General features: G+C 40.3%; 1 protein-coding gene across 2 annotated transcripts in view; it reads right to left on the reverse strand.

Moving 5' to 3' along the window:
* The window catches only part of CSMD1 (CUB and Sushi multiple domains 1), a 2,070,470-nt gene that overhangs the window by 1,048,395 nt on the left and 999,723 nt on the right, over nucleotides 1-22,352 (reverse strand). The window lies entirely within an intron of this gene.

Raw genomic sequence — 22,352 nt, forward strand, 5'->3', positions numbered from 1 at the left:
AAATGTAACGCAGAAACAGAAAACCAAATAGCACATGCTCTCACATAAGCAGGAGCTGAATAATGAGAACACATGGACACAGGGAGGGGAACAACACACAGTGGGGCCTGTCAAGGGGTGGAGTGGGGGGAGGGAAAATATTAGGATAAATAGCTAATATATGCGGGGCTAAATACCTAGGTGATGGGGTGATAGGTGCAGCAAACCACCATGGCACACGTTTATCTGCGTAACAACAAACGTGCACATCCTGCTCATGTACCCCAGAAATAAAAATATAAATAAATTAATTGAAATTAAAAAAATAATTTCTGTTTGTATTTCTTCTCCAGCTTAAAGAAGGATATACCCACAACATTTTTAAGCTAACGGCTTCCAGGAATTGATGGGTCTCCTTCACATCCCTCCCTGCATTGTTGGTGACTCTCCCAAATCTCATGCTTTTCTTACTATTTTAAACACTGTTTCTACAGTTATCTTTTGATTTGTCACATTGCATTCCTGATTTTCACCACCATGTGTAGGTATTTTGCTTGAATATTTGTTGATAGATTGTAAACTCTATGACAGAATGCAGGACAGAGCAGGAAAAAGCACTGACCCCGGAAAAGGTAGGTAAAAAATTAAAATAATGAATGAATACATAAACCTGGTCTAACTAGCTGATCTCCCAGAGAAGAAAATAGAACTTCAGCTCCATTAAATACCTTGCCTAAGTCGCTGAACTCTTTGAAACCCTAACTCTTTGCAGCATGAAAAGAAGCATTTTTATTTGTATATCATGGTTTAAAGACAGTTTTACTTTTAGAGTGTGGTTTTAGGTTAAAGCCACATATTACTAGGAAAGAAAGATTGTCAAGTATAAGGATTTTGCATATAGTAATACAATCAAGATTAAAGTGTTAGTTGATTGGCCTTCATTACCTACTTTACACACTCAAACTGACTTTATATGAAAAAGTAAAGCTTTCCAAAAACGGGAATGTGGTCTCACAAGAGATCAGCGTAAACCACTTCCAACCCCCAGACTTCTGAGGAAACAGACATACAAAAGCACATTCAGTCTGGAGTTATTTAAATACTCAATTCTCTTAATCAAGAACTTCCTATTCCAAGTTGGGGAGCAGCCGGCAGTAGCTCTTAGTCATGACTGCACGCAGTACACAGGCCCCTGGATGCTCTGTGTGGACAACTCCTGCCACAGATGAATCTAGACCAAGCTTTTCAATACAGGTAAACACATTGTATCACATCAGTAGGAAATTCTTCACATTTAGCAAGGTAATTTTCACGTATATTGGCCTAATTTTTTACATGTTTTCCAGACTAAACATCAAGGTTTGAATCAGAATACACTTTTTTTTAATATACTGCAATTTTATTTCAATCTCACAAATGAAGTTAGCATGCAGGAAATTTAAGTGACACACATTTAAAAAAGAGTTATGGTCAAAATAGCAGAAAACTGAAAATTCTAAAAAGGAAGTGCACCTAAAAGCATGAGAATTCAACATTCATTAATGCTTCATCTTCAGTTTTGATTGACACTTGATGTTTGCATATTTTTAAACAAACGTTTAAATCATGATGAATATTCTGAAGAGGTCACAGCACCAGCGCTGAGATGTGTGCGTTGAATTTGTTTGCAAATGACTTGTTAGCCATTTACATAGTGTCTAGTACAGATTTGTGACAGGGCATAGTACACATATGTCACAGAACACATATGTATTAGCGTGCAGTGGGTGGGGGCGTGAAGGTGCCTGCAGGGAGTGGGTTAGAAGGGATTACAACCGTCTTTTGTTGAATTTCTTTCTCCATTTAGATTTTTGCTTCTTTCCTTTCATCCTAATTTCTGCATTATAAAATCCTCAGATGAAACTGTCATGATGAACATTTTCTCAATCTCTTGCGCTGAAGCCATCTTTCCATTTCCTTGGGATCACAATCAGTGAACACGTGCTGTATTTCTGACACTCCTTGCTACATTCCACCTACGATAATTTCCCGTACGATGATCCAAGGAGATTGTGGGTTCCCTGAACACAGATCCCATTTCATTCCTTTCCCAACGTCCTGCCATACTCAGCAAAGCAATGTCAAGCAGAAGGCACGTAATACATTTTGCTGAAGAGAGAAATCTCTAAAGGTTTTGTTTTTGTTTTTGTTCCTGTTTTTCCATCTTCTCCGAGTTCTTTTGGATGGCATTAGCGCGACTTAAAGAAAAAAAAAAATTACCTTAAGGAAAACTCACAGGTAATTTGCTTTGACAGTTTTGGATTCTGCTGTTCAGAGCAGCAAACATTTTTATTACTTTGTGACTCTGGCATAAAGCCCCATGTTAAATTTTATTTTCAAAGTGAGTGCTAAGAAGAGCATTGCCACTCTTAAGATAAATCTGGAACCTTCTCCTTTCTGCTCATAAGAATGTGGTAAATCACCAACTTTCTCTTTTTGTCATAGATGCCTGGAAGTTAAATATTAACTTTGGTCTTCACAATTTTGTGAATCTGCATGTATGCTTAGTTAATTTGCTCCTCCAGGCTTTCATTACCTATTTCCTTATATGATGCTATAGGTTTTCAGCAAGTCACAAGAAATAACTAATGAAAATAGGCTGAGAATAAATTTAATAAACTCAAGAATGGTAACTGACCTCCAATTTCATGTCAGCCACATCGTGCCATGGAGAGGTCATGTGCATGGCTGCCTCTTATGTGTCCATCTACTGGCTCTTACCATGAGAGGATCTCACAGCTCTTACTCAGATAGACGCTTGCTTGTCCATCTCATAGCTTCCTCAAAAAGCACGTTGTACTGGAGCAACTGTGAAACTAGGTGTCTGTGAGAAAGTCTCATGGGGATAACAAAACGAACAGCAAGCCCTGCCCTCAAGAGAAACTTCCTCTCGAGTGAGGAAACAGCCTGTCTGCAGGACTCCTGTTATTACCAGTGAGGTCACTGCTGTGTGCTAGGATGCCCAGCGCCTGGCAGCCTCCAGCAGAGGTGACCTGACATGGGGGCCTCAGTCACCCCTGTAACCAAAAAAACCCCACAAAAACAACTGTTCCCACATGGCTCTCTTTTTTCCTTTTTGGTAAGCACATATAATTTTTACATCTTATTTATGAAATATTCATAATTCATAATTTCTTCCACTCACATTTTTTTTCTATTCGTACTCTTGGAACCTACCTACCAACACAAGCATTATTGTAAGAAATCCATGAATATGGGAACTTTACTTCAATACATTCTACCACGCAGCCTGAAACACACTTATGTGAATTTGGCAAAGGGTTTCAAAAATATAGATCCTCATAGGGTCTAATGAATAGATTGAGGCATGTTGGGGGTAAATAATTGGAAGGAAACGTGTCGTCGCTGCTGTTTCTCCACCTCCTCGTGGTGATGATGAAATTACTCCTGCCCAACCCGGCTCTAATTATCACTAATTGAGCACTCTGATATTGCTGTAAAAAGACATATCCCCAGCATACGACATCAGTGCATGATGGTGCTCATGCATTTAAGGGAAAGCAGCTTTTCTTTCTAGAGGCATCGGTGATTTACTGAGGTCTCATCTCCTCTTGATCCCTTCCCAGTGCTCCCATTAGGTTTAATGAAAGGAACACAATATGGGAACAGTGAGCAGATAGGGAATTAGCGTCATAACGTGCATTTGATTGCCAGCCACAGGTTCCACTGTTTTTACACTGCCTCCTAGAAGCTTGCATTTTACAACAATTGGAAAATGAGAAAAAGAACAAAGATGCTGCACAACACCTGGACAACAAGAAGTTTCCTCCTTTCCTTCAGATGTGCACAGCGACCTTTGAACAGTAGCCAGTGCATTGAGAGAGCTCTACTTCATACTGAAACATGGGGCCTCAGGCCCTGATCACATTTTACAACACCGGTGAGACTTTAGCACACTAAGAGACAGGGACAGCCAAATCTCAATAATGTATAGGAAGTTTTAGGCCAGGAAATTCAGGGCATCTTTTTGTTCTGGGAGCGGATTGCAATGTGCTCTAATTTGTTCTCGATGTAGTATCAGAGGTGCCAATCAGGTATCACGCTGTTGTGATGGCTGTTCTAAGGCATGAGAGAATGACTAAGGACAGCTGGAGGAGACATCAGCGCAGCTACAGAGGCCACATGGAAAGGCTGCAGGAGAAGGCGTTGATAAATGTGCATGCAACTCACAGGATACAGTGTGTCTTTGGCTTAGAATGTTGTGTCACTCCAAAATTCATATATTGAAGCTGTAACTCTCCAAGTCATGATATTAAGAGCTCAGGCCTTTGGAAAACACCTACAGTAAGATGAGATCATGAGGATGCGGCCAACATAATGAGATTATAAAAAGAGGAAGAGATTCCAGAGCTGTCTCCCCGCCGTGTGAAGACGCTGAAAGCAGGTGCCATCTATGAGCCAGGACGCAATGCGTACCCAGAACTGAATAAGCTGGAACCTTGATCCTAAACTTCTAGCCTCAGAACTGTGAGAAATAAGTGTGTGTTATTTAAGCCACCGTCTGTGGTATCTTGTTATGACAATACAAACCCATGAAGAAAATGTAGAGAAGTGTCTAAATTTTCAGAGCTATTTATACTGTAGACAGTCACAAATAAACTTTGTAAACTGAAAGGCATACTCCATAAAGACCCTTTGTCCTCAATAATAGGAACTATAGCTTCAGCCAACACTGCCAAAGTTAAATATTAAGAACTGGGTTGAACAACTCACAGATACTTCTAACTGTGTATTCACATGGGAATGGTTCAATTATTTTAAATGACAGACTCACACAAGTAACATCTTCTATTCCTAATTCATTACTTTTCTCTGTTTTTCCTAGAAAATGGGTTTTATCATTGTATAGTGCTGTACTGTTTATAGAGTATTTTATAATATATGACACAATGTTATTACTTTTCACAATCAAAATTAGCTATGCCTTATCTTATCAACCATTGGCAAAGGTGGGAACTTAACTATTAGGGGAAAAGGTGAGCTAGCATTGTATCTGACTATATCCCAATGCTATTCTTGTCACACTATAATATTCGTCAGGAAGCAGTTGTGAGATATTCCTGAATTTCAGCTTTAACGCGGTATTTTAAGTGTTGACCTATTCCTAGCGGCATAAAATATTCTTCCCACTCCTATGGTCAGGGAAATCTTCACATCTTACACGTTTGTGAAGGCGTTTCTTTGCCAAACTTCCTCACAATTCACTCTGCTCGTCTCTGCTTCTATGTTGTTTATGCCATTTAGATTTGTCGTGCCTCTCTTTGGTTTTCCACTCAAATTTGTAGTGAAAATAGTTTGCCCCTTTGTTAATTTGTTTTTTATGCCCCAATGATGCCTTACTTTTTGCTTATGGCTTTTCTGTATCGAATGAAAATACACAGGGGTTTCTGCCTATTGAGAATCTGGAGAATTTAAAAGAACGATGTGACAAGAAGTAAGAAGCCGCCAAGCTTCTGAATTTCTGAATTTTCATTTCTGCTGCAGGCGAGATTCTCACTTAGACTGGGAATACATACCCCTTGACCAACCACTAATGTCCCCAACCCCAGCAGTTGGCTACTTTGAAAATCCTTTCAAGTTGGGAGTGAAGGTGGAGACTGTTTTTATTTTCAGGCTAAAATTCACAATTGTTCTAAAACATCCCTGCCATTCCCAGTGGTTTTCCCATAAAGAGTAGGGGCCCTGCTCACCTTTACCCACCTTTGTACCCACACACAGAGGTTCTTCAAGGTTCAACTATCATGTAGTAACCGTGACTTTTCCCACAGTCAAAAATGCCCGTACTTGTAGTTCCTTCCAATGACTTGCTATTTGCATAATGCATGCTGAAATGTCAGGAGTCCTCCAGATGGAAAACAGTGATAGTTACGCTGCATGTACAAGAGACTCTAAGAATGGGTATCTCCATAGTTTTCTTCAGTAAAGAACATGCAATTATTCTAAGTGAAGTAACTCAGGCATTGAAAACCAAACATCGTATGTACTCACTGATATGTGGGAGCTAAGCTATGAGGACACAAAGGCATAAGAATGATAACAGTGGATTTTGGGGACTTTGGGGGAAGAGTGGAAGGGGGGTGAAGGATAAAAGACAACAAATATGGTGCAGTGTATACTGCTTAGGTGATGGGTGCACCAGGATCTCACAAATCACCGCTAAAGAACTTACTCATGTATCCAAATACCACCTGTACTACAATAACTTATAGAAAAAAGTAAAAAAAAAAAAAGTACAATTGTGTTTACCTAAGTCTTTCCACACCGTGTTCCATCACATCACTCATAATTTTTCCTTTAAATTGTATCAATTAGAGCAGTATTGTTCCCTTTGAGTTGTCTTTTAATTATGTCTCTTGTCATAGTTTCCTTCTTTGACGTTAATTGTGCCCCAAAGAAAGGCTCTTTTGTATTTGATTTGTTCAGTCCTACACTTAATAAACGTGCTTGGAGACCCTGCCGTCCGACAGGCTGTGTGCTTCACAAAGTCAAGAGAAGAGGGAGTTGGCAGAGCCTCACTTTTCAGTGAGTCAGCAGGAGGGCGTGCACTTGCTGTAGGGAGTAATGCAGCTTTATCTGTGAAGTTTCCTGTCATACAAAACTAGTTAGAATTGCCTGTAATCCCGGCACTTTGGGAGGCCGAGGCGGGTTGATCACGAGGTCAGAAGATTGAGACCATCCTGGCTAATGCGGTTAAACCCCGTCTCTACTAAAAATACAAAAAATTAGCCGGGCGTGGTGGCGGACGCCTGTAATCCCAACTATGCAGGAGAATGGGGTGAACCTGGGAGGCGGAGGTTGCAGTGAGCCGAGATTGCACCACTGCACTCCAGCCTGGATGACAGAGCGAAACTCTATCTCAAAAATAATAATAATAATAATAAACTAGAATTAACTACAATCTGAGCTAAAACTTAAGAGTGCTGGGATTTAAATCCTGGTCTACATTCCTGAGTTGTGTGATACAGCATAAATTACACAATCCTTCTCTGCCTCAATATTCTCACCTGCAAAATGAGGATAATCCTTGTACAAACCTCCAGGGTTGTTAGTAAAATTAAATGAGCTAATATACGGAAAGCACAATAAGACATGGAATTAATAGAAAGATCTTAACTCACATGATTTCTATTAGTATATACTCCATAAGGATCAGAAAACTAATGCATCATAAATTATGTGCATACTATTTAGAATTATGTGCACTAGGATTATGTGCACTAGAATTATGCACCTAGTCATTTAGAATTTCACTACTATTATGAAGTACTGCTAAGAGAAAAAAAAAGCCATTAAATTATGTGGGGCAAAGATAGGGCAGATCTGAGACCAGGGTGGCGGACTGGAAGCCTCATAAGATCAGGAGGCAGAGGGAAGCACCCGGCATCTGTAGGAAGCTTAACGTGGAAGGAGCTGCCCACAGATAATGGACAGGGCCAGAACGAGGGCAAGAAGCCGCTGGAGGATTCTGAGGGGAGCAGGATGGTCACTTTCATCATTGCAGCTCTATGCATACCAAGGACAAAGCTAAACCGTTAGCGTTTCCTACCCTTGCCTTTACAATAACTTTGAAAAATAGATATTGTTATATGCACTTTGCAGATGAAAAACAAAATAAACAAACAAACATACAACAAACAGGGCCCCTGGAGCTAGTTAGTAGCCCAAGACAGCACAGCGGGATAAATCATGGGGCCGGGATCCCAATCCAAGTTGGCTGACTCTTTTCCCCAGGAGCCTCTAATGATGTAAAAGGCCTCAGACATCGTTATGCATCCTCCCACATCTTTCTTATTTCTTTTTTTTTCTTTCTTTTTTTTTTTTTTTTGAGATGGACTCTCGCTCTGTCGCCCAGGCTGGAGGGCAGTGGTGTGATCTCGGCTCACTGCAAGCTCCGCCTCCCGGGTTCCCGCCATTCTCCTGCCTCAGCCTCCCGAGTAGCTGGGACTACAGGCGCCCACCATCACACCCGGCTAATTTTTTGTATTTTTAGTAGAGATAGGGTTTCACCGTGTTGGCCAGGATGGTCTCCATCTCCTGACCTCGTGATCCCTCTGCCTTGCCCTCCCAAATTGCTGGGATTACAGGCATGAGCCACCATGCCAGGCCACAACCTCCCACATCTAAAATTACCTGTAAGTCACCAGGGTAGATATCAAGTTATCAGGAAAATATACTTACAGTACTTGGGACAGGAAACTGCCCTTGGATGCCATTTCAGCGCCATGGTGAAGGACAGCCCCAATTTTGTTTTTGATGTTTCTATTTTATTTTTTCATAAACCCCATTTATCAAACTATATTTTTCAAACCATAGCCCACGTGTGTCATGATAGAGATCATGTGGAGCGTATTTTCAGGACAAGTTCTAATGCCATGGATTGGGGGCCATTGCTAACTATGGTTAGATGTTCCCCTAGTCTGGTAGCATCTGATGGGGCTGTCAACGACACCTCTAGAGCAGGTCGCGGTTCTGATGGGGCTGCCAATTGCAGCTCTAGAGCACACCGCACATCTGATGGGGCTACCAATTGCTGCTCTAGAGCACACGGCAGATCTGATGGGGCTGTCAATTGCCACTCTAGAGCACACGGCAGATCTGACGGGGCTGTCAACTGCAGTTCTAGAGCACACGGCAGATCTGATGGGGCTGTCAATTGCAGTTCTAGAGCACACCGCACATCTGACGAGGCTGTCAATTGCAACGCTAGAGCACATTGCAGATCTGACGGGTCTGTCAATTGCAGCTCTAGAGCATGGGGCAGATCTGATGGGGCTGTCAATTGCAGCTCTAGAGCACAGGGCAGATCTGATGGGGCTGTCAACTGCAGCTCTAGAGCACATGGCAGATGTGATGGGGCTGTCAATTGCAGCTCTAGAGCACAGGGCAGATCTGATGGGGCTGTCAGCTGCAGCTCTAGAGCACACGGCAGATGTGATGGGGCTGTCAATTGCAGCTCTAGAGCACACTGCAGATCTGATGGGTCTGTCAATTGCAGCTCTAGAGCACAGGGCAGATCTGATGGGTCTGTCAATTGCAGCTCTAGAGCACAGGGCAGATCTCATGGGGCTGTCAATTGCAGCTCTAGAGCACATGGCAGATCTGATGGGGCTGTCAATTGCAGTTCTACAGCACACCGCACATCTGATAGGGCTGTCAATTGCAGCTCTAAAGCACACCGCACATCTGAGGAGGCTGTCAATTGCAGCTCTAGAGCACATGGCAGATCTGATGGGTCTGTCAATTGCAGTTCTACAGCACACCGCACATCTGATGGGGTTGTCAATTGCAGCTCTATAGCACACAGCAGATCTGATGGGGCTGTCAACTGCAACTCTAGAGCACACGGCAGATCTGATGGGGCTGTCAATTGCAAATCTAGAGCACAAGGCAGATATGATGGGGCTGTCAACTGCAGCTCTAGAGCACGCGGCAGATCTGATGGGGCTGTCAATTGCAGCTCTAGAGCACATCGCAGAAAATTCAGGTCAGGAACCTCTCAGACTGCGCTTGCACCCCGCCACCTGCACAGTGAAGCCATCCTGCAAAGCGAGTGGCAAGCTTAACTTAAAATGTCACATTGATGTCCCCAATAAAATGTCACACACGCACAGAGTTTACTGAGCCAAATTTCGATCCAATGCCAAAAGAAAATGCTGACTACAGATAATGAGTCTCTGTTTTCCTATTTAGACTTTTCAATTCTAAACTGGTGAATACTTTTGGTTCTAAGATAACAAACCTAAACAGAGAGGCACATTGATATATGTTTCTATAAGGTAAAGCAGCATTAAATAATGACTAGCTCATTTTGAATCCAGCACTAATAAGTACACTATTTTGATTTTTCGTCTAGGTATATTAAAAAATAAATATATAGCGAAGTACAATATTTGGATTCTTCAATTCAAGTAAGAAAAAATACTGCTAGGGGTTTCCTTTGAACAAAATGCCGAGGCTTCTTACTAGTGTTTTATGAAAACAGAATGATTTATGGGTTCAGGATTCAGTGTATATATCATATATATATATATATATTTGCATGTATTTGTGCGTGTGTGTGTGTGTGTGTAAAGGGAGATCATACACACAAAAAACTAGAGGGAATGGAAGAGAAAAAGGAGCAAGAAGAAAGCCAGAAATGAACAGAAAGTTTGAATCTATGTCCAGAAAATGAATACTTTATTTCAAGCTTCATTGTAGTTCATTATAAGCCTTTAAAAACAACACATTAGAATTTGGTGAAGACTTGGGAAAGAAGGATTATTCCAATACTGGGAAAATCACGGATCTCATAAGGTGGCTCTGACCACATTTTGATTACTGTACTCATGTTCTTAGCTTTCATAAACACTGTGGTTTTTATGTTACTTAGGGGGGACTTGTCATGAAAAATTACACCATAGATCCTGTACTTCAGGAGAGGGTGTGATGGATGCCAGCTGAGCCTTCCTTGTCCCTTCTCACAGTTTGTGGTAAATTAGAAGGTATCTGAGAAGCACTGACGGGTTATAAATTCAAGTCCCATTTCATGCTTTACAAAATTCCCACACCATGCACAAAGCACATTTGCAGATAATAGATTATTTTTAAAGCAGGCATATATGTTTTCGTTTATTAGGGTTACAGATTGCATTGTTTGGTTTTCCTTTCTTCCATAGAAAGTAAATGAATATACATCTACCCTCTTGTCTAGTCTTATGTGCGCACACACACAAACACACCTGGGCGTGCACACTCACACACTTTAGAACATAATTGCTGCTCAAAAGTCTCCATCCCAAATGTTTCAAGAGCCAGATACAACGAACACATCATTTTACTCCCTGGATTGCTGTACTATGGAATAATAACAGTTTCACTTTATTTGAAGGGGCGCCACCTTCTAGTACAGGAAGATCCTTGCACAGCAGAACCGTTGCACTCACAGAAGCTTGCTAGGTTGATGCTAGAATTCTCATTACAACCTCCAAGAACCAAGTAACAACTTGATTCAAGAAGTTAGATTAAAAAGGCTGACTTTAAAATGTTAAAGTGATTTCTTTTCCTTTTTTTTTTTTTTTTTTTTTTTTGAGATGGAGTCTCACCCTGTCGCCCAGATGGGACAGGGCGAGACAGCATTCTTCAATGCTGAGACTGTACCCTAGGTCTGTCTGAGCATCAGATAAATTTTCTTCCCAATTCATCGTGCACGCTTACTTTGAACATTTCAAACCATTTTGCATAACTCAATTTTTTTTTCTAATTCTAGCCTAAAAGCTTCCCTGGCTGTCCTCTGACTCCCATTTAAGCCAGGCCCCACCCACTCCCATGCTTCTCTTTGCTATCTCAAAGCCCTGTCTTTTCCTCTTCATTATACGAAGACCCCATCCAAAAATCAAGGATCTTGTTCGTATCTGGGAGCTACAAGTTCAGATGAACAGGATTTCTCAAGTGATTTGAAGGCATCACCTTAAAGTCTGTCCAAAGAGCCCTTTTATTTTAAGCTGCCCCTGGGTCCTGAGATGGTGCAAAGACACCAGATGGAGGAAGAGCTTTATAACTTCCCTCGCCTGGCTGAGGGCATCAACATTCTCTCTACAATCCTTCCCTATGTTTCTAAAAGCTCAGTGAAAACCCTTCTAGGGTGTTCATTGAAATGTAGATCCCTGAGCACTGAGACACCCCCAGCCAACCTTCCTAGCCACAGGCCCTGGACATTTCACTGTTGAATACGTTTCCAGTTCAAGGTGAAATCTGAAATATCAGGGTATGGCCATGTGCAAAGCCGAGCAACTGACTTTCCTGGCTACCAAAAGCACGATCCTTCTCCTTTCTTTTTCTACTCCCATGATCAGCAGACCCGTATAAATTATAAGTATCTTATTCTTTCAACTTTCTCATTATTTATTTTTTCCCAAGCCATGCAACATACCTAAATCATAATTTTCCTAAAGTACTGCTTTCCTTATACCATGAGATATGAGAGACAGAGTGAATATTTTACAAGCATTTTACCATGGAAAATTTATCATGTTTCAGTTTCGCTCAAAGGCCTGCTTTTACAATGTTTAAGTGATTTCTTTTTTCTTTTTTTTAGATGGAGTCTCACCCTGTTGCCCAGGCTGGAATGCAGTGAGGCGATCTCGGCTCACTGCAATCTCTGCTCCCAGGTTCAAGCAATTCTCCCGCTTCAGCCTCCCAAGTAGCTGGGATTGCAGGTGCACGCCACCATGCCCAGCTAATTTTTGTATTTTTAGTATACAGGGCGTTTCACCATGCAGTTCAGGCTGTTCTTGAACTACTGACATCAAATAATCCACTTGCCTCAGCCTCCCAAAGTGCTGGGATTACAGACGTGAATCACCGCATCCATCCAAAATGTTAAAGTGATTTCTATCATTTTGTGAAAACGATGGGTTCCTTTCTCCCAACTTACTGGAATGTATTTACACACACAGCGTCTATCCGAGTTCTATGGGAGAAAGCAATCCAGTATATACACTTCTTACTTTACACACACCGTGCCCACAACAGCAGCACGCACTCTTCCTGTGAACATGCTTCCCATGCTCAGAGGCTACACACAGCCCAGTGTTTCTGTAACATGTTCTGTGATGACCTCACTGAGCAGTGCTTTCTTTCTCCTCCAAGTACCGACAGCATCTTTGCAACTGCATTGCTTATTTGTTGTTTATCACATATGCCATGATAACGACTAATGGATACAGGGGTTGTCTGTCTCCGTTCCTGGTACAGTGGTAGGTTTCTGACTTTTACTTTCATGTTCACCCAGCTAGATGAGTATCTTTAATCTCCTTTTTATAGTCAGGAAACCAAAAATCTGGGAGTCTGACTCTAGCCCAAATGCAGCTACGAAGGGGAGGAACACCATTTTTAATTCCTCGTTCTTCTCACTCTAAGGCCAATTCTGAGAACTGTGAAGGATGAGTAGGGCTTTGCTGATAAAGCAGAAGAGAGAGTTCCCAGACAGAGAAAATGGATTGAAAACAGGAAACTGCAAGTTGGAACGAGGTCACTAGCAGCATAAAGTGCAAAATGGAATGTAAATATTGACAGGACTCAGGCCAAAGCAGTCTCTGCGCCATGTCAAGAAGCATCGCCTTATCCAAACCCATAGTTCCAGATGTTAATTGACAGCCTGCCAAAAAGAAATGGTTCAGGGTCCAATGTGTTTGGCACATTGCAACATCTTCTACCTGATCTCTGAGAGTCACACCGAATCGTCTCACATCAAAGGACTGAGAAATCCACAACAAAGGAAAGTGCTCAACTTTTAAACTCAATTTTCTTGAAAAGAGCTCAAACTGATTTTACTTTCAACACACAGCTATTAATAGATTTGGAAACACTACTGTGCCTAAAAACATAGGACAGCTGTTGAAATATTCTGATTTTTTTATACGCTTTTGATGTCACCTCTTATTCACAGTCATCTGCTGGGCAGTTGGGCTGGTTCAGAAAACTAAATCAGAGTCTCTAAGCAGTAAGACCCTGGTGAGTCTGTGAATCCTAAATCTGAAACTCAATATTGAACCTCGGCTTTCTGGATTATCTCCATCTTCTCCCAACAGGCCATTATAAACATCACACAGCATTTCAACAGAGACAAAAGAGCTTGCATCAAATTCCGAAATAGCATAACTACTGCAATGTTTTTCAGTTTGGAGGAAAACCCGAAATTATGATGAATGATAAGTAGTTATGGTTTTAGGTCTGTGTTTGTCAAATATGTACGCCACTCACAAACACCCTAACCTCTCACAACTCAGGCTCTGGAGCACGGAACAGCAGCACCAACCAGAGCTGAATGATTGTCAGAAACAGAGAATCTCTGGACTCACTCCAGTACTGCTAGATCACGGTCTGCATTTTGAAAAGATCTCCAGTGAGTCCTGTGCACATGACAGCTGGAGAGGAACGCTTAATAGATAAATATGTACTTCAGTCAAAATTCCACTGTTATCACATTTCATTTTTACTAAGTGATATACAGGATCTAAACCGGGATAGCATTTTGATTTTCATTCACAAAGTTGACGGGCATATACAAAAACAGCCCTGAATGTTAAACAATGCTGATTATGGTCAATTATATTTCCAAACAACAAGGAAGGGTCATCATTTAGGTCCTATTTTTTCTTTTAAAGTGATATTATTACTGTTGTTATTGTCACACAATTCATAACCAAAGTAAGATCAATGTTTTAAAAGTTGAGTGGAGAAGTTAACAGCTTTTATAACTCAAAAAATTTGAAGGTTATTTGTTGAACATAGACTTTTAGAACTAGATACAGGTAAAAACCATTTTTCAAAACACATTCTATTTCAAAAAGTTTTTTTTTTTCATTGTAGGGCAGAAATATGAACTCTCTATGGCACTGTTTCTTACAGCAGTAAACGTGCAGCTAGTTATAGAAATTGCTATGTGGGGCGGGCATTTTGCTAAGGGTTTTCCAAGCGTCTGCTCATTTGCTCTAGTTAGCAGCTCTCTGAGGGATGTGGCAATCACTTCCATTTTACAGACAGTGATCTGGGACTTCCAGAGCAAACCTGCTCTACGTCATCAAGCTCAGAAGTCATAAAACCAAGACTAGAGCCTAAGTCTCATTCAAACCGAGGTCTGAATCAGTCATCTTGGCTTAGCAACTATGCTTTTATGGCCTGCTGATAGAAAGGTAATGAAAAAACGCAAGAGGGCATTGCCCAACACTCTCCAAGCTAGGTAAGAGCGGCTTCTTAGCATGCTGGAACGAGTTGTGGTAACAGAGACAAAAAACCTGGATTCTCTTCTAGCCAACTAATAGCACTCCTCAGGGTAGGATAAAGCACATGATCTATTTATGATGCAGTTCTTTTTTCCCCAAACAAGAAAGGGATTGCATTAAGAGATTTCTCAGGTGCCATCTATTTTAAATTTATAATTCAAAAAAAATTAAAGCTTTTATGATGTATATGTTTATTAAGAAACGATACTGTGATACTCTAAAGAGATTCGAATCAGAAGAACTTAGATACTTGTATTTATTAAAGTCACAGGTGGGAAACGCTCATGTTCTAGGCCGCTACTCATTTAGATGATATACTAAGCTTGGATAGCATGTGCCAACAGGAAGGAACCCAAGCAACAAAATGTCACATTTTTTGGAGGAGTATAGGATTGCACAAAATTACCTTATTCTCCTAACCAGTCCTCCATGAAATTGTGCAAACTTTCATAAGAAAGAGAAAAATTAGATATTCATGGCTTCAAGAGAAACTCTAAATGAAGATATCAAAATGTACAATTGGAACACAAGGATGTGCCACTTGGCTGATTTGAGGAATAAATGAGAGTTAAGCAGCATTATTTGAGAATGACTAAAATGGAGTGGGCACAATGGCCCTTCAGAAGGCAGAGTGTTTTTAAATGAGAAATTTATTTAACAGCGTTAATTTAGTTTTACTTTTTTATTATTTCCAGGATTAAGGGCCACATACAAAAAGAAAGAAGTGTGATTACAAAAAACAGGTATTTCATAGTTGATGAAATAAATTTTAATCCATAAAAGACTTCTTTTTTCATTGCCTACAGCTTAAATAATTTATAGGAAAAGTATTTTTCAATAAAATGAAGTTAATTTGGAGAAATTTGACATGAGACAAATATTACACCAGAGCTGGAGAGTTCATCTCTGCCCTAAGATTCGTAAGGATGGAGACCGGGAATTCTCTCTCGGGATAACTATTTTTCCTACTGGTCCCATCTTTAGAGACCAGGGATGTTTTCTTTTTCTCTGTTACTCCTCAGTCTAGACAATTTTATGGAATCTTAGGGTAAAATATTACATTTTATCCATAGCTACCATCATTCAATAAATTAGAAAAGTGTCCCAAATTTCAAATATGGATTCTTTGAAATAGTTTTTTTAACTTTATTGAAACTCTGGTATTTACTTAACCCAAATTAAAGGATTGCTCTAGAATGCTATTTCTAGAATTTGTGAAGCAATCTGAAATTCAGGCTTAATTCTAGGCAATAAGATAGTCGATGGCTTCTCAGAGTTGCAGGGGCACGTGCTCGTGAGTCCATCCCTTTCACGAGGAAGGAGAGCGGAGGGCAGGAAATAATTCCTACGGTATACGCTCCTGGTAGTGAATCAGAGAGTGCAGCTGCCCCTTCACAGAGAGCCACCTTCTTTGCTCCTGGAGGTTCATTCTGACGTGAAAGACCCTTCCTTCACTGCCTGCTGAAAGCATCATCTCTAGATGATGCTTTTCAGAAGGACAGGAGAGAAAATGTCTCTTGCAAAAACACACCTGACCAAAACCTCTAAAACACAGCCTGCCTCCTTCACTCCACTTGTGGGGCTGCAGCATCTTTCCCAGAAATTCCTTCGCTGCCCAGCGGCTTCATCCCTGGCCACCAGCCGAGAGAAAACATAGAGACTGGAAATTGGCCCCACAGTAGACATTGTGGAGAGGCTGCCTAATCCACCCAGGTGAAAACAAAAATGTCCAGGATAAGGCATATGAAAGAAAGCCACCAATCAAGTTAGAAATTCTCCGTACAGTAGAATTAGCTGGTATTGAAAAAACTTCGCATTATTTGCCTACTGAGTTTCAGGGTGGAGGTACCTAGGTTGTGGGGTAGTCTGGGGTGGCCAGGTTTCTCCACCTACCTAAGACTTCAGTGCGTCAAGGTTGCATATATAACCCTATTTAGTCACATCTTTATGCGACAGCTTCATGGTAACATCAGCTTGTCATTCGTGTGTCCTCTTAGAAGCCTGATAATATCTATCATTAGGTTATAGCCCGAAATATGCTCAACAAGCAAGTATGCTAAGATGATTACATTACTGTCTAGTTAATAATGCTGGAAAGAAACATGTAAGAGTAGCTAGTGATGACTCAACCCCACAGTACCAGAGCTGAGTAGAAATTAGAAGTGGCAGGGCACTTTCTTTGTATGCACTAAGGCAGAAGGTTGCTGAAGAAATTCTAGGATGAGAGTGGAGTGCCCACACACTGCTTCCATCTTCCTGTTTTGAAGTTAGCAATGAAATGTGGTCTCAACTTTTTTAAAAAGAGGAGGAAATATACCTTGGGACTGTCTTCAAGTCTCCACCCTGCCTCTTTGCTTGCTGGATGGTTGAATATTTAACTACTTTGAAGCCTATTTTTCTCATCTATAAAATGGGAATAGTAGTATCTCCAAGTAGCAGTAGCAACTATTGTTTGTATTTTCTTGTTATATAACAAACACTCAGTGATTATTAATAGTAAATGTTTTATTACAAAAAAATACACTATTGAAAAAACATAGAAATGGCATTTTAATTAAAACAGGGGTTTATGAATAGAGCTACAATATCATGTCAATTATATCCTTAGACCTTCAGCTGGTATGTAGAGGTTCAAGAAAAGGAGAAATGTGTATATATATACGTGTGTGTATGTACATATATTATATATATTTTTATTGTTATATATATAAACATATTTACATTCATATTTATTTCCCATTTATGCTATACTAAACAATTCTAAAAAACAACACTTCTAAGCTCTATTTTTCATGAACCAGCATAACTTGACCCTTTTGCCTACCTGGAGTACGCAAGTTTACACGGGAAACTCTGGGGTGACAGTTTTGTAATTTTAGTTTATTTTGTTCCCTTTAAACCAGCACAGTTTTACTATTAAATCAATTTAATCAGTGATTGGCTGAAGTTAAAACAAAAAAAAAGTGTTGAGGTGCATAGCTTACAACAGGTTTGTGAAATAAATTTACTGAATCCAAATTTAAGATAGAAAATATGGGACTGGCTGTTGAGGCTCATGCCTGTAATCCCACATTTTGGGAGGCTGAGCCAGCAGAATTCCTTGAGTCCTGGATTTTGAGACCAGCTTGGGCAACATAGTAAGTCCCTGTGTCTACAAAAAAATTTAAAAAAATTAGCCAGGGTTCAGCACCTGTAGTCCCTGATACAAGAGAGGCTAAGGTGGAAGGATGGCTTGAGTCCAGGAGTTTGAGGCAACAGTGAGCTATGACAGCACCACTGTACTCCAGACTGGGTGACAGAAGGAGACCCAGTACTAACATTAAAAAATTATAAAGGAAAGCACAAAAAACAAATCGCCCATTTTAATTGGTGGCACTGGAGCATTGCTGCGTGGTCTCCTCCATATTCATAAATGATGTCATTGCTTTTCCAAAGCCATTTTTCTCCCAAAAGGTTGAATTGTTAACATGGGATAGGTCAAGTTCATAGAAACAAAGAAAGATGGAAATGGCCACAGTTGGACAGCGCCAAGGAGGCAAAAGCAAATGCTCTGTGGGTCCCTGGCTGGAGCCCTGGACCAGAAAAGACATCAGTAGAACAGGCAGAGGAAATCAAACAGAGTCTGAAAATAAGTTAGCAGTACTGTTGCTTCATGAATTTCTTGGTGCCAATAATTACACTATGGTTATGTAAGATGTTCACGTGAGGGAAGCTAGGTTCAGGATACACAGCAACTCTCTGTGTTAGTGCTGCAAATTTTCTGTAAAATGAATTCAAAATAATAACAACATGAGGAGGGAGAACATGATGCCTCCTTCCTTTAATTTTGGGACAGGTGAGAGAAGGATTGATTTCAGGGAGTCTGTTACTCGGCATGTTCCTCTATAATTCTCCCTGGTTAGAAATTAAATAGACACCAAGTCAATTATCAATTAAGTGACAAGTTGGGTAAACACTGGAAGCATTAACTGACCCATTCAAGCGTTCTTTGAAATTCACTCAGCTTTCCCCATTTCTCTGAAGTTTTGTTTTAACTTTAGCCAGTCACCAATTAGATTGACTTAATAGTAAAATTGTGCTGGTTTAACGGGAACAAAATAAACTAAGGTTACAAAACTGTCACCCCAGAGTTTCCCTTGTAAACTTCCATACACCAGGTAGGCAAAAGGGTCAAGTTATGCTGGTTCATGAAAAATAGAGCTTACACCTTAAAAAATCATAAAGTAACAGATATTTCTCTTGAAGTCATAAGGTAGCCCTAATCCAAAGCGGAAGAAATGTTCTTGCATTTATTATGGCTGATGTTTTCCAGGGAGGGAGATCACACAACCTGTTTGTTTCACTTGCATTATTTATGTAGTGTTCTTCCAGGTACTCTGCATGACCCTCTAAGCATTATGATAATGGGATCGACAAAAGATAGGCAGTGGGCGACTTCCACGTGGAAACGTGCAGCTGAACAAATGCACCAGGGATGCAAACGCCCAGTAACATAAAGACAGCGATGGGTTCACAGGGGCAAACTGGAAGGGGATGGGTATGCCTGGCAGGGAGGAAGCCAGGATGGGGCCAAATGGGTAGCTGTGGACAGCTTGGGAAGGCACACTGAGGCTTCCAGGCTCTGTCTCAGGGAGCTGAAGCTTAGTCATGGAAGTTAAGAATCGATGCATTTATATTTGTGTTGGGATGCATTCTCAATGCATTTATTTTTATTTTCTTTTTCCTTACCTTCTCTATCCTCTACACACTCCCTGTCACAGAAGGGTATGGAAGCCTGGTTCTTTTGTTATATAAGTTCATATTTTAAAGGGAGTAAATGCTCCCTCAGTGTTCCCAGCCAAGATTCTACAACCTCAATCCCGTTAACCATCATGTCTTAATTTAGAAACCATAGAGGGAGAACTCAGAAATGAAATCCATTTTCTTTCCTCTTGATATTATTAGAAGTACAAGTTATAGGCTACACCATCAAATCTCTTCAGAAAAAAAAAAAAAGAACACTTGGCTAGTTTCACCACTACACAAATCCTTCCTAATTGCAAGAAAAATAATGACTAGACCATGCTATAAAGTGAACTCGAAATGGCAACTCTCTATTAAAGTAAGGGATTGATAGGAAGCCAACCTGCATGAAATTGCAATCTGACTAGTAAAAAAAAAAAGTCAGTTTCATCTAATGTACCTATAGCCTATGAGGCTTAAATTACGAACCCACCGTATGTTTAATATACAGATAATTTTGGCACATGACATCATCCCCTATATTTAGACTGCCTCCACTGCTGCCATGGCAACCCTGACTTAAAACATAGCTGAGTGGGTAATTTCGCTCCAAATTAAATGAAAATAACGCTAATCCTATTATTGTTCTTAACAATTTTCCAAGTAGCTTCTTCTTAGAGTGCCCTTGCTTATATATCCTTTTTTAAAAATAGATTATTGGAAAATCGTATGTGTATCTGCCCTCACTCCACTCACAGTCACTCGCACCACCCTCCTGGCTCTATGGAATGACCTTGTACTTGGGAAGAGGTTGCAGCACCCACAATGCTTCCCATCCCTGTCCATGCAATTCGGGAATGGGAAAACCTTTTAAATATATCAATTTGAGTCATGAAATATTTCAGAGACTGTCACTGTAAAATTACTCTAAAATAATAGCCTTTTAAAGATAAATCATATTATGCATTTGTATAGGCCTTAAAAGGGTACTTCAAATTATTCTGTTTTATGTTTTAAATGTGCTCCTGTAGGTTTCCATAGTTATTTAGGAGTACCATCTTTTGCTTTTCAGCCTCCACTGAAGAGTCATTGAAAGCTGAGAGTTCCACTTAAACGTAGTCCTTGTGGCTGTGTCAAGATACTTCTTTTGACTACTGTGATAAACATTAAATGTTACACATACACACAAAACACTCTGTTGACCCAGCACATATGCTAAACTGCTTTTCCATCTTTACCCCGACAGTTACCTGTTTAAGGCTTTATGATCCAGCCTGTAGTACTGAAACAGAGAAACTGTACTTCTCTGACAGGGCACTGAAGCTCAGACCTGGACTACACTGATTGAGGGGCTATACAGAGAGAGAAGAAAATGCCCTGGAGTCAGAGGCCTTGAACCTGAGCTCTGCCAAGGGCTCCATCAGCTTTGCCATCTCTTGTCCTCTGCATATCTCAGTTTTATTTTTAAATCTACAATAATAAAGAGACAGTAGTAGATAATAGTAAGAATAATGACCCCACAGGGCTTTTGCGCCAAGCAAACAGGACAATATAAGTCATCCCAAGAATACAAGTATAAATACAACTCTATCCCTGGCTAATCATGGCTATTTGAAGAGAGCAGCTAAGCTAACAGGCAACAGAGTTTATTAGACATGAAGGCACACAGGATCATAGTTCCCACTGATAACTTTCCCACCAACTTCCCTAGCAAATACAGGGAGAGATTCCAGTGATGCAGAAGATGTCTTCCAGCCTGGATCCAGGCACCAAGAAGACAGTGGTAGTCTCTCTGGCTATCTGTGCTGATACTCTCTATGACAAGTATGATCAATTGTTGCCATAAAGTGCTACAATGGTCCCATCAACTTTTCAGAACACGCTTCTCATCACACTCATGATCTGTATTTTCTGACACAAACTAAGTTTCTTTGGCAAAAGCTGCCACTGATCATAGGTTCTAGAATCACTAACAAATAGGCCTCACTTGCTTCTACCTCTCTCCCAACCTGACATCTTACTAGCAAGGTGTGCAGTCAATGCCCAATACCTCTGGACTGTCCTAAAAATAAGACCTTTAACATTAAGCATATAAATTCTGAGAATCAGTCCCTATATATTTTATACTTCAATTATTTTCTGAAAACCACAATAATTTTAAAGCTAGGAAGAGGTGAGATCACTTGAATATCTTTAAATGATTAGCAGAGCATATGTACTAAAGAGATGCTGAATAAATTCATTTTTAAGATTTTTTTTTTTTAGCACAGCCTCTCTTTTTACAAATCGACTTGTCTGAAGTCATAAGGATTTGCTTTTGGCAGAACCTGTGGTATAACTTAGGTTATCCACCTCTCGGCTCAGCTTTTGTTTCCATGAACTCTAATGTTAGACATAGCGAGATAGGTAATAATTTAAACAAATTCCTAAGTGTTTAAAGTTAAAATCATACAACATACATTAAGCAGATTGGTCCTGGCTAATCTAAAAGTGTTGTTCAGCATGAAAAAAATTGAAAACAAAGACAATCTAGGTAGAATTTGTTTGGTTTCTTCCTCCCTCCTATTTGAAATAACATTTAAAACAAGCACAATAAAATCAACCAGGAAAGGACTTCTCCATGAATAGGAATCATCAGCAATGAGCCTTGTGATTTGGAAAACAAAGTACAACTCAATTCAATTCCAATAATCGGTTTAAAACAGGTGCTCATATTCACAATATGTTTCATGTTTGACATGTTTGTCCGGTAGCCTTCATACTGAAATGCAAACTGCAACCTGTCGACATGGTCACAATCACTCACTCCATATTCCCCTCTTCCTA

Source organism: Pan paniscus, chromosome 7 (assembly GCF_029289425.2).
Source record: "Pan paniscus chromosome 7, NHGRI_mPanPan1-v2.0_pri, whole genome shotgun sequence".
Lineage (NCBI taxonomy): Eukaryota > Metazoa > Chordata > Mammalia > Primates > Hominidae > Pan > Pan paniscus.